The sequence below is a fragment of the Ictalurus punctatus genome, chromosome 11 (assembly GCF_001660625.3).
Source record: "Ictalurus punctatus breed USDA103 chromosome 11, Coco_2.0, whole genome shotgun sequence".
Lineage (NCBI taxonomy): Eukaryota > Metazoa > Chordata > Actinopteri > Siluriformes > Ictaluridae > Ictalurus > Ictalurus punctatus.
The window spans coordinates 21,032,222-21,044,847 of NC_030426.2; positions in this window are offsets into that span (position 1 = coordinate 21,032,222).

Consider the following 12,626-nt stretch of genomic DNA (forward strand, 5'->3'; position numbering starts at 1 on the left):
CATAGTGTCGTAAATGGACATTTGATTATCAATTATGTGTGAGGGCATTAAAATCATTCCAGTGGCTAACACTGCATGCTCTTCGTAAGTACGACCGGTAATTTCACAATACTTCATGAATGCACTGTTAGTAAAGACAAAATATTATCTTCCAAATGAATTACAGACATAACAATCTCAAACAGTTGAGCCATGAAGGAAAACGATGGCACTTCTCACTTCTTTCTTTAATTTAAAGAGATGTACTTTATAAAATGTTTATGTCAGCACAAAAGGTTTTATTATAATCTTTGCATTAACTCTTTACAAAATATTTGCGTGTGTGTTTACAATGTGATTTGAAGTAGCTGTGGCGGGAAAAAAAAAAAAAAAAAAACAGTGAGAAAGTTTGTATTAAATTCCCATTTCCACCCATTGTAGTGAGAGCTGGCAGGTTTCCACACGCACCAACACACATCTTGTGCTCCTTGGGATGTTAGAGAAAGAGTGAGAGATTGAGACACAGTGTCAGGCTCCAGGGTCACCACTCTGCTGAGCAAGCTCAACATGGGACCCCAGGAATCTGTGGGTACTCTGATAGCCCCTGAAGAGTTTACAGGAAATCCTCCAATGATAACAGCGCACGATATATCACAAATGTGCATGTAAACTTCATTCAAGCCTCTCAAGAAAATCTATCATCTCCTCACACCATATTGAGGACTGTTTACATGCATACATGACACAGACTTGAATAGCACTTGGTGAAAGCTCACACAAGTCCAGCTTCACTATAAATTTCCCACCGGAACAAATCTGTCAATTTACTGCAACTAGCCCAGATGATTTTCCCAACCAAACATCTGTGGAATAATAAACGCAGCAGTGGACAGGAAAAAGACGATGTCTTTAAGTTTCTACTTAGTGAAATGTTTACAGATTGCCAGAGACGGGAGGATCTCTGGCAGAAAGGAGACAGAGAGGAAACAGGGTGAAGTTCTGGAGAAAGAAAGACAACAGTAACAAAAAAAAACTTCATTTAGTGACCGTTTGAATATTGAAACATACCCTGCTTGAACATACCATAGAAACAGTCTTGTGTCAGTGTTGGATTCTAGTTCATTTCTACTACTTCAGGGGCAAGACATCAAATAATGACATTGATTTGGACTTGCCACACTGCCATATTGTTTTTCATATAAATGAGCAGTTTTTTTGAATAACTAATGGGCAGTTTTTTATGTATTGGAGGTTAGGACGGATACAAGTGCAGTTAAAGACTTTTATCTGAGAGACAGGCAGATAAATCCTAATCATGAGACAACAGTGTGGTCGATATAACAGGCAATGGGTCGGGCGATCTAAAAACAGGCATAAACTGGGCAAGGCTAGAATCAAGAACGAGAACTGAGAAACAAGGTCAATGACCATGAATCAAAACGAGAAACAAGGAACAAAAGATTAATAAGGAGATAACACTCAATGCTATGCAAAGTCATAGTGTTCAAAAAGTCTCTTTTATAGCGTGGAGTGAGTGTGAGATTGGAAACAGGTGGGTGTGATTAGAATTCAGAAAGAAAGTGAACATGCGTGTGTGTGTGGGAAGTGTAGTCCATGGCGGCCATGTTTGTAGGCCGCAGTGCAAGATGGGAAATGTAGTCACTGTTTTGCTGTGATATATCAAACTTGAACCTCTGGATAGTGTTGAGTAAAACTAAAGAAACACAATTTAAATAATACATCAATTACATAGACAGAATTATCTCTGATTGGCACGTTTTCCTTATTTGTCTGATGCTTTTATCCAAAGCATCTTACGATTGAGAGAGGATATACTGTAACTGAGTCAGTGGGGGTTAAGGGTTTTGCTCAAGGGCCCAACAGTGTCAACCTGGTGGTGCTGGGTTCTTGAACTCACAACTTTCTAACCAGTAGCACAATGTCTTAACCACTGAGCCTCCATGGCAATAATGTACTGTAAATTGAGTACTAAAGAAGTAAGGATGGCAGTTATCATTATCCTGTTTCCCTTGCTCTAGCTCCTGTAAAACACATTCTTTACTCAGAACAGTGGTGTTCATTTCAGCGGTATCATTTGCTGCAGTGAAATCTGTACAGTCTTGACATATAACAAATCTATGTCTGTATTTACCAAAACAAGACTCTGACCTCTTGATTACAAACCTCATAAAGTCTCCAATCCAAAGTGGTGGGTGCCATTATGGTAATGGACTTAGCTTTTACAACAGATTATGTAAATTAAACAATGGTTGACTTTCATTGTTGGATCAGGGCACGGCGGTGGTAGTGAGGTGGAAATCCTTGTTCCGAGCACAGCATGGCTTCTCAGCATGAGTGCAGCATGCTGCCATGCATCCAGTGCGTTTCCTAAGAATGGAAAGACTTTTTTTGAGCATTGATAGCCATAGTAGGATTTTTTTTCTGATAGTGATGCTGATGCAAGGGCCACCAAATCTCACTGTTCTGCACTTTTCCACCACAAAAGATTCCATATGTTTCCAGAAGTGAACCACAGAATGTATCTACTAGAAGCATTAAGCAACCTTTAATGCCAGGAAACTGTGGGTATAATTGTTTATAGCAATGTGAGTTGTGAGGTGAGTGTAGCTCTCAAACTAGGTTTATTCTGTTGTCTCAAGACAAAATAAAATCACAGGAAGTGTAAATTCACCCACTCATCACCGAATGCTGGTCAGTAACTAATCTCCAACATGTATAACATATTTCAATGTTCTAATTTTTTATTGGCATTTGGCAGACTCTCTTATCCAGAGTGACTTACATTTATCTCATTTATACAACTGAGCAGTTGAGGATTGAGGGCCTTGCTCAAGGGCCCAGCAGTGGTAGCTTGAACTCCTGACCTTCTGATCAGTAACCCAGAGCCTTTAACCACTGAGCCACCACTGCCTAATTATTTGTATTTTTTAGCTGTTTTAAAAATCTTGGTCAACTTTGACCCATATAAATGTCTTAAACAGCATCTGTCGCCAACCTTACTTACAAACTTCTCTTATGTTATCATTTAGTTCTTAAACCATTGGAAGCATAGGCTGGTTATTACAAAGCTTCTTTGGTTCCTTGGCTCAGCATTAGCTCTGACACCACTGAGTGAGAGGACGACTACAGGGGAGGCTCAGGAAGGCCCAGTGCCTGTTACAGATTAACACGGGCAGTGTCTCTAGTTAAATGATACTTTAATGAATGATTCTTTTAACTAAACCACTGATTGATCTATTGTATAATAATGATCTTAGAGATCCTGAGGCAATGGCAGCAATGTGATTCTGTATTGCCATTAAAGAAAAACATGTCTCCATGTTGACCTGCAAGATAGTTTATGCAGGATATGCAGGTTATATAAATGAACCCGTGTGAGGCATACATGTCTGACCCAACTTCCTCAATCAGAACCCCTGCACAGCTTTACCTATTTAATGCTGGAAAATGTGTGGAAGTATTAATCATAACATAACCGATGTGCTTCTGTGTTGTCAGCAGCTGCAATGGCTTTTTAATAATTAAACTTTTTTCTCAACCGTACATGACACTTTTACTGGTAATTGTCTAGATACTGTATAAGGAACATACTGTATAATACGTACTGTATATAAAGACATCTTACTGGGAATAGACTTGTTAATGGTACGAAACCTCCAAGAAAACTAGAAGTATCCGGTTCTGATTATATGTACTTAAAAAGTATCGAAAGTATTTGCGCATTAAAAAAAAGGAAAGAGGAAAGTGTCAGGATCTTTTCGTGTATTATGTTTAACATATGATTAGAAAAGTTTTTACAAACTGTAAAGTTCAATTTGAGATTCATTTTCTATAAGTGTATTAACCAGGTCAGGTTTATGGTGGCTCTGAGGTCTAGACACTAGACAGCTACAGTAGCTGAGACAAGCTAATATACATGAGCTAAGAAAAATATTGTATCTCCAAACAGTTGGTTATTTCAGAAACAGGGAGGGAGAGTAAAAATAATTGTAATATCTTACCACAGTAATAATGTCTTATCATTGCTGAGCAGGTTTGGGAGGGTTACTTTAAAAATGTATTCTGTTACAGTGACAAATTACTTCATAAAAAATGTCATCAGTAACGTAATCCAAGTTTCACAATATGACAGTAATGTAATCTGATTATTTTTGGATTACATATGAAAAGCAATGTGATCTAATATAATTTTATTGATTTGTTTTAATTAATTAATTAAATAAATGAATAAATAAAAGATCACTGTCCCTATTGCGGGTAACATTACATCACAAAAGCTAGGGAGCCCATATTCTGGTTTTCCACAAAGACGACACTTTTTTTTTTTTAATTTCTTTTGGTGTGGGGGGCAGGGGGGACTTAATAGCATTCAAAACAGTGTTACTATGAATGCAGACTTTAATACACTGAAAAAGACACACTATTAGCATCACTTAAATCTATATAACTAAAATTGGTTTCACTCTGCCCACGTTTTACATTTTTCCCTACATTCTTCCATGGAATAAAATAAAATATTAGATGCCGTGAGTGTACCTTCTGCCATCTTTTACACAATGACCATGCAATACGAAGCAATGTGATAACATGAAATTAAAAATGACTTTATATGGCCATGGGCATTGTTTGACTCAGGACAGCTGTCATTTGCTGCTACAGTATGTTGATGCCGTACACAACAGTGCTTCACCTGGGTCCGCTGTGAGTCAGGTGGTAGAGCGGGTTGTCCACTAATCATAGGGTTGGTGGTTTGATTCCCAGCCCACATGACTCCACATACCAAAGTGTCCTTGGGCAAGACACTGAACCCCAAGTAGCTCCCGATGGCAAGTTAGCGCCTTGCATGGCAGCTCTTCTACCATTGGTGTGTGAGCGTGTGTGTGAATGTGTTAATGAGATACAGTGTAAAGCGCTTTGGATAAAAGCGCTATATAAGGTGAATGGTACCATTTACCATTCACCCACACACGTTCGTTGAGAGTTGTCCAATAGTTGCCGTAAGCCTTTTATAATCGACCAATTGGTGTGAGAGAAGGCGGGAATTACAGAGAGGGGTTAAAGTAATGCAAACATGCGTACACATGTTGCAGTATTAGACCATAAGCACATCATAACGAAACTAAACATTTCCGGACATTTCCTACCAAATAAACTTTGCATAAAATTTATTTGCGCATGCACCAGGAGGTTGCTCACGTGAGTCCCGAGCTATAATCAGGCAGCTGCCTATATTGTATGTCATGTCAAAAGATTAATTTCTTTGGTTTTAAATGTAAAAAATTGTAATCCTGATAGTATTCCCTTTTTTTTTTTTTTTTTTTTTTTTAAAAAAAAGGTACCTGTAATCTGATTATTTTTTTTATTTGACATAACTGTAACAGATTACAGCTACCTTTTTTTTTTTTTTTTTTGTATCCTGCTGTTACAGGTATTCCGTTACTCCCCAAGCCTGTCGCTGTCTTTGTGTTTTCAAGCTAAAAAGTAGTGAGGACTCGTTCCAGAATGATTCAGCTTTTTGCGTCAGCCCTAATGAGAAACATCTCATTAACTGGGCATGGGGTAAATGTTGGGAGCTGACTCACACATCAAATAAATACAGTTAAAGGAAAATCGTGTATTTCAATACAAAATACAGCTGGTGTTTAATGGATTTAAGTGGGTACTTATGTTTGTTGAGGAAGTCATTTTTTTCAGTGGGCAGAAACCAGCAGAAGACCACCAGAACTGCAATGGCTTAAATTTGATTGAACTGGACGTTCTTGCCTTAAAGCTGTAGACCATTTCCATAGCTATGTAATAGTAAACGTTTCTACTGGATTTCATACCATTTAGTTCAGGAGGAATTCAAACCATTTTCTTCAGGAATTTTCTCTAGAGGAAAGATAGCGGTTGAAAATCTTTTAAATGCATTTTTGCTGGATTAATCTTGCAGTAAGGCCGGTGGGAGATTTGTTTGAGATATAAAAATGCTTTCGAAAATGTAGTAAAAGTCAAAGAGGACAGAAGTTGGAATATTTCCCAAGCAAAAAAAGGATTTATAATATGTTATTAGACACCAATGAATATTGCGATAATTAGAAAGGTTTCCCCTTGAGATCTATTAAGTATTCTTCTATTCTACTTGTTAAACATTTCTTGATGTCTGTGCCACAAATATATGATGAAAACCAATTAGTGATGACAAAGACTTTACAGTAACAGTTCTGTGGATGTGAACAAGGGGGAAAAAATGAGAACTGTATATGCAATATGCTACAAATAGCCTTCGACCTTGAATGTGTCTTCCTGTTTTCATGTGGCCACGTGTTCATTATCCTCTCTCCTGTTGCTTCTTTAATTTAAACCCCATTGTCTGTACAGATGATTTCATTTCACTGTCACTGCTAATAAGACAGTTTAGTGCATTATGGACCCAGAACTGCGATTAAACACACACACACACACACACACACACACACACACAAAACACATTGGTGCAGGGTGTTAATAATTTTACTTTCCTCAGTGGGAGAGGTTTTGTCCTCAGGAACATTAAGACCCATACACGCACATGTCAATACACAAAAATGAGAGGGAGATATAAACTAAGACAGATATACTGCACTAGAAAACGAGAGCTGTGGAGAAAAGCAGCTGTAGCGAGAGTGCTGTGGAGACTTTGTACAGGAAGCAGTGCCGCTGGACCTGATATGTGACCAGGAAGCAGGCCAATCAGGAATCAAACAGCAGGCGAGGAGAAACAGGAAAAGCCGCTGGTCTCCTGTCTGCTAAGAGTGTTTGCTCAGCCAGCTACCTCTCTTTCCCATGAGATTCTGCTGGATCTCAGCTGAGCTGGTGGATACTTACCCTTTGCTGAACCAGGATTCAAACACAGGAGGGAAAAACTTTGTTTTGTTAGCGAACAACAAAATAACAAACGTAGGTTTTGTTGTCAAGTTCGCTTGGACACCCTGATGACCTGCAAGCAGCATGGCATAAATACAACCCAATGATAACTGTCTAAATGATATGTTTGGTTTCATTATCCTTTATACTTACTTTCTGTACACATTACGATAATGAATATGGAATCTGTCACTTAGTAACAGAAAGTGATGCACCAAAACCATGTAAGATTGTGTTTACTAGCATGTATTTGACTCCCCAGAGTTTGAACACAGTTTCAGGTTCTTTGTTGGTTCTTTGCCTGTGTGTTCACACACTCAGCACGGCCAAGCCAAACATTCTGCTGATAAAAATCACTGATTAACATATCATTTGGGCAAATCACTTCTCTTTTGCTCAGGAACCAGACTTGGCAATTCCCACTGCAAAAGGAAATGAGAGTTTTTTGAACACTTGAAGTGAGCCAAAATAACAAAACTAGTCAGTAAAATAAGACCACCTAAGGGAGCGTGGACGTGTAAGAAAGTGCTGTGGGAATGCAGTACCATGCAAATGGATATGTTTAAATATGGATTTTTGCATATGTGATAAAAGAAATATATATATATATGTTTAAAAAATGATCAAATGTTTCTAAATATATAAATATAGAGTATGTTAAAGAACAAAACAATAAAGAGCGGTAAACAGTTAAAAAAAAAAAAAAAAAATACTACATCAAATCAACATTTAGCATGACCAATCCTCAATCGGATGAACTGTGTTGAAGGAAATTGGCTGATCGGTTGTTCCAAGAATCTCTTCTGCATACTTTTATTTTCTCCCCAGTTGCTCATAGTTGTGCAGGTTAAGGACCAGCTTTCATAATGTTCAGATTAGTCTCTGAAGATCTGTAGCTACTGTACTACTGTAAATGTAGCTACTGAATGTGAAACAGACAGTTAACATGTACGTCATTTCACTGATGCTATTCTGTAAAGATGTAAATTGTATAGTGTAGAATGTAGGAAATTTAACGTCCTCACAGCCCCTGAGTCCCCAGTTCAATCCTGATCTCAGGTAACTATTTGTGCATACTTTCTCATGTTCTCCCCGTGTCCACATGGGCTTTCTCTGGGTCATCCTGTTTCCTCTCACCTCCCTAAAACAGAGGTTTGACTATGCCAAATTGCCTCTAGGTGTGAATAAATGTGCAAAATGTGTGTGTGTGTGTGTGTGTGTGTGTGTGTGTGTGTGTGTGTGTGTGTGTGTGTATGCATGGTGGCCTGTGATGGGGTGCTCCCTCTTAAGTTAATGTCATTCCATTTAAAAAATAATAATAATAATAAAAAATAAAAAAAAGAAAGAAAGAAAAAAGAAAAGAAAAGCAAAATACATTTCCTCAGACAATTTTCTTCTTATTATTTTTTTAAAAACAACACTGCTGTCTAGCCAGCAGATCAACTGCTTCATGTGAGTTTGGGGCTTTTTTTTTTTTTTTTAAAGATTAATTTAGATCAAAAACCTAAGGAGCCAAAAGTCTGTGTGTGTATGTGTTTGTGTGTGTGTGTGTGTGTGTGTGTGTGTGTGTGTGTGTGTGTGTGTGTGTGTGTGTGTGTGTGTGTGTGTGTGTGTGTGTGTGCGTGTGTGTGTGTGTGCAATAAAGAAGGCTGCAGATGCAACAGCAGTGTAGGTGCCAAACATGAATTCCTTGACCAGTTCAACTGCATCTGTCGTAAGACAAATTGTCCATTGTTTCGTCCTCGTGTTGTTTTTTCCCTTTAAGGACAGTGAAGCCACTGCAGATGTTCCAGGGTTTCTTTCTCCTTCCTCTTATTCCATTTTTTCCCTAAGCACACACACACAAAACAGAGCTAAAGTGTTACAGACATATCTCCAGTGTGATCTGGAGGCACCTTAATGGCGCCAAAACATTAAGAGTTGTACAGGAAATGACCCTATTGTTTTCACAATCCCTTCTGATCCTCCGCTCCTTTTACTCAATACAGACAGCACTTATAGCAGAAGTGTTGCTATAATAGATGCACACCATGACTTTAAAAAGTCTACACACCTCTGTTAAAATGGCAGGTCTGTGATGTAAAAAATGAAACCAGCATAAATCAGATCTTTTTTCCCACCTTTTATGTGATATGGAAACCAACAAAATGCAAATCAAAAACAAACAGATGTGTTTGTGGTGGGGGGGCTGGGGGGCAGGGGTGTTGACAGGGGCTGGGGGGGGTCAGAGTGTAAATTCACCCACTCATCACTCATAATCGAATGCTGGTCAGCAAATAATCCAACATGTGTAACATGTGTAACATGATTTAATGCTTAATTTTAAATATATTGGTCATTTTTGGCCATCTCTTAAACAGCATCTGGAGCCAACATTAATTAATATAACAGGAGGAATAACTCATTGCATAAGTGTGGCATGTGATTGTGCTCAGAATGAACCAATCTCATTCAAAATTATGTTCAAAAGTAATTATCTTACACCTGTCATTAATGAAGTGGTTCTGATTAACCGTAAATAAAGATCAGCTGTTTCTGTAGGTTTTTTCTCGACTTCTTCTTGGTTTCATCTGCCATGGTCTGCAAAGAGTAGAGGGACATTACCAAGAACAGGATGTCCATCCAAAATTGACGTGAGGACAAGACAAAAATATATCAGGGAAGCTGCCAAGAGAACTGAGGTACCGTTTAAAGGAGCTGCAGGAATATATCCCTAGTACTGGTCACTCCATGCATGTGACGGCTGTGGCTCAGGTGGTAGAGCGGGTTGTCCACTAATCATACGGTTGGCTGTTCGATTCCTGGCTCACATGACTCCACATGCCGAAGTGTCCTCGGGCAAGACACTGAACCCCAAGTTGTTCCAGATGGCAAGCTAGTGCCATGCATGGCAGCTCTGCTACCGTTGGTGTGTGTGTGAATGGGTGAATGAGAACCAGTGTAAAGCGCTTTGGATAAAAGCGCTATATAAGTGCAGACCATTACCATGCATGTGACAACAATCTCTCGTACTGTATTCATTACATGTCTAGGCCATGGGGTAGGGTAGCTACATAGAAGCCCTTTCTCAATAATAATAATATTTAAAAAAAAACAAAAAAAACACATTTGATGAGTCCAAGGTAGAATTTTTTGGCCTAATTCTAAAACATTTACACTTATGGCATTTGCCCTAATCCAGAGTGATTGACATTTATCTCATTAATACAACTGAGCAATTGAGGGTTGAGGGCCTTGCTCAAGGGCCCAGCAGCAGCAGATTGTCAACGCTGGGATTTGAACTTACAACCTTCCAATCAGTAGGTCAACATTTTAACAACTGTGCTACCAGAGAATCAGTAAAGCTGTTGATTGGCTCAGGTGGGAGAGCAGGTTGTCCATTAATCGTAGAGTTGGTGGTTCGATTCCTGGCCAACATGCCTCCACATGCCGAAGTGTCCTTGAGTAAGAACCCCAAGTTGCTCCCGAGGGCAAACAAGCGCTTTTGTGTGTGTGTGTGAATGAGAAACAGTGCTTTGTTAAACTGCTATGGTTAGAGGGCGCTATATAAGTGCAGACCATTTAACATATGTTTGTTGCACAAATAAAGCAGTTTATCACCTAAAGAACACCATAACCATGAAGCATGGTGGTGGCAGCATCATGCTATGGGGCTGCTTCTCTTCAGCTGGAAGTCAAGATAGAGGGAATCGTGAATAGCTCCAAATACTAATCTATTTTGTCAGAAAACCTGCAGGGCTCTGTAAGCAGCTGAAGATGAAAAAAATAAATCTTCAAGTACAATAATCACGCAAAGCACAAATCCAGGTCAACAAAGGAATGGCTTCAGAAGAAGAAAATTAATGTTTTGGAATGGCCCAGCCAGAGCCCAGATCTACAGTTGTTCTTGAAAGTTTGTGAACCCTTTAGAATTTTCTATATATCTGCATAAATATGACCTAAAACATCATCAGATTTTCACACAAGTCCTAAAAGTAGACAAAGAGAACCCAATTAAACAAATGAGACAAAAATATTATACTTGGCCATTTATTTATTGAGGAAAATTATCCAATATTTTATATATGCAAGTGGCAAAAGTATGTGAACCTCTAGGTCTAGCAGCTAATTTGAAGGTAAAATTAGAATCAGGTGTTTTCAGACAATGGGATGATAATCAGGTGTGTGTGAGCACCTTGTTTTATTTAAAGAACAGGGATATATCAAAGTCTGATCTTCACAACACATGTTTGTTGAAGTGTATCATGGCATGAACAAAGGAGATTTCTGAGGACCTCAGAAAAAGAGTTGTTGATGCTCATCAGGCTGGAAAAGGTTACAAAACCATCTCTAAAGAGTTTGGACTCCACCAATCCACAGTTAGACAGATTGTGTACAAATGGAGGAAATTCAAGACCATTGTTACCCTCCCCAGGAGTGGTCAAGCAAAAAGATCACTCCAAGAGCAAGATGTGTAATAGTCTGCAAGGTCACAAAGGAACCCAGGGTAATGTCTAAGCAACTAAAGGCCTCTCTCACCTTGGTTAAGTGGTATAAATGATTGTTTCACTGAGATAACTCACAACATATAATTTTCTGCTTGTGGCAGTGTTTACATCAGCTAATTTCTTTTTCTGTGGTTACAGTAAATTTGGCCAATCTTGCATCTGTCCGAAAGTTGAAGTTGAACCAAAAACGGACCTTTCAACGAGATAATGATCCTAAGCACAATAGCAAATCCACAAAAGAATGGCTCAAAAAGAAGAAATGGAGGGTTATGGAATGGCCTAGTCAAAGCCCAGATTTGAATCCCATTGAAATGTTATGGGGGCATTTGAAACAGGCAGGACATGTAAAAAAAAAAAAAAAAAAAAAAAAAAAAACCTCAAATATCTTACAGCTGAAAGAATATTGCATGGAAGTGTGGTCCAAAATTAAAGCAAGCCTCCTGGACAACTGTACAAAACGCCTACAAAAAGTTATTTCTGCTAAAGGGGGCAATACTAGCTTCTGAAGCCAAGGGTGTACTTACTTTTTCCACAGAAGAATATCAAATTGAAAAAGTTTTTTCCTTGTGGTTTTGTTCAAGTATATCAACTTCATTAATAGGCACTGTTTCAAAGATGATCAAATGTTTGTTTTTCCAAATAATGTCAAAACAGCCAGCAATTTCCATGGGGTGTACTTATTTTTTCACATGACTGTACAGTATGTGGGGAAAACTATTACACAGGCAGACGGACACACACATACACATGTACACACTTACACACTTAAAACAGATTGGCAAATGCATTAATGATTTCTAATCCCATTTCTAATTCCTAAACTTACAGTTCTGTCATCTGTCCTTTTGTGTAATTTGTACTTTGGACAAATTTTGTGCTTACTCTTTAAGTTTCTCAACCTAATGCATGGAGGAGCAAAATTGACAGAGTAAATAATCCACCTCATTCTGTTAATGGTCAGGTGTCCCTGTGTCAGTGAAAGCAGGTTGAAAAATATCATGCTAAACAGAGATCAAATCTAGGGGGTGTTTCATTCTGTGGAATCACCTGACATGACTGCCACTAATGAATCTGAATGAATTAACAGCTAAAACAAATCAGCCCAAGCCTTGCTTCTTCATACGAGTCCAAAATAATACACCTTAAGACATATATTAACAGCAAATCGTATGATATGGATGGCAACAATTATGATGTCTTTTTGTTTTTGCCACCCCTGAGTATTTATTTAGTATTTAGGCAAAGTAACCTAAC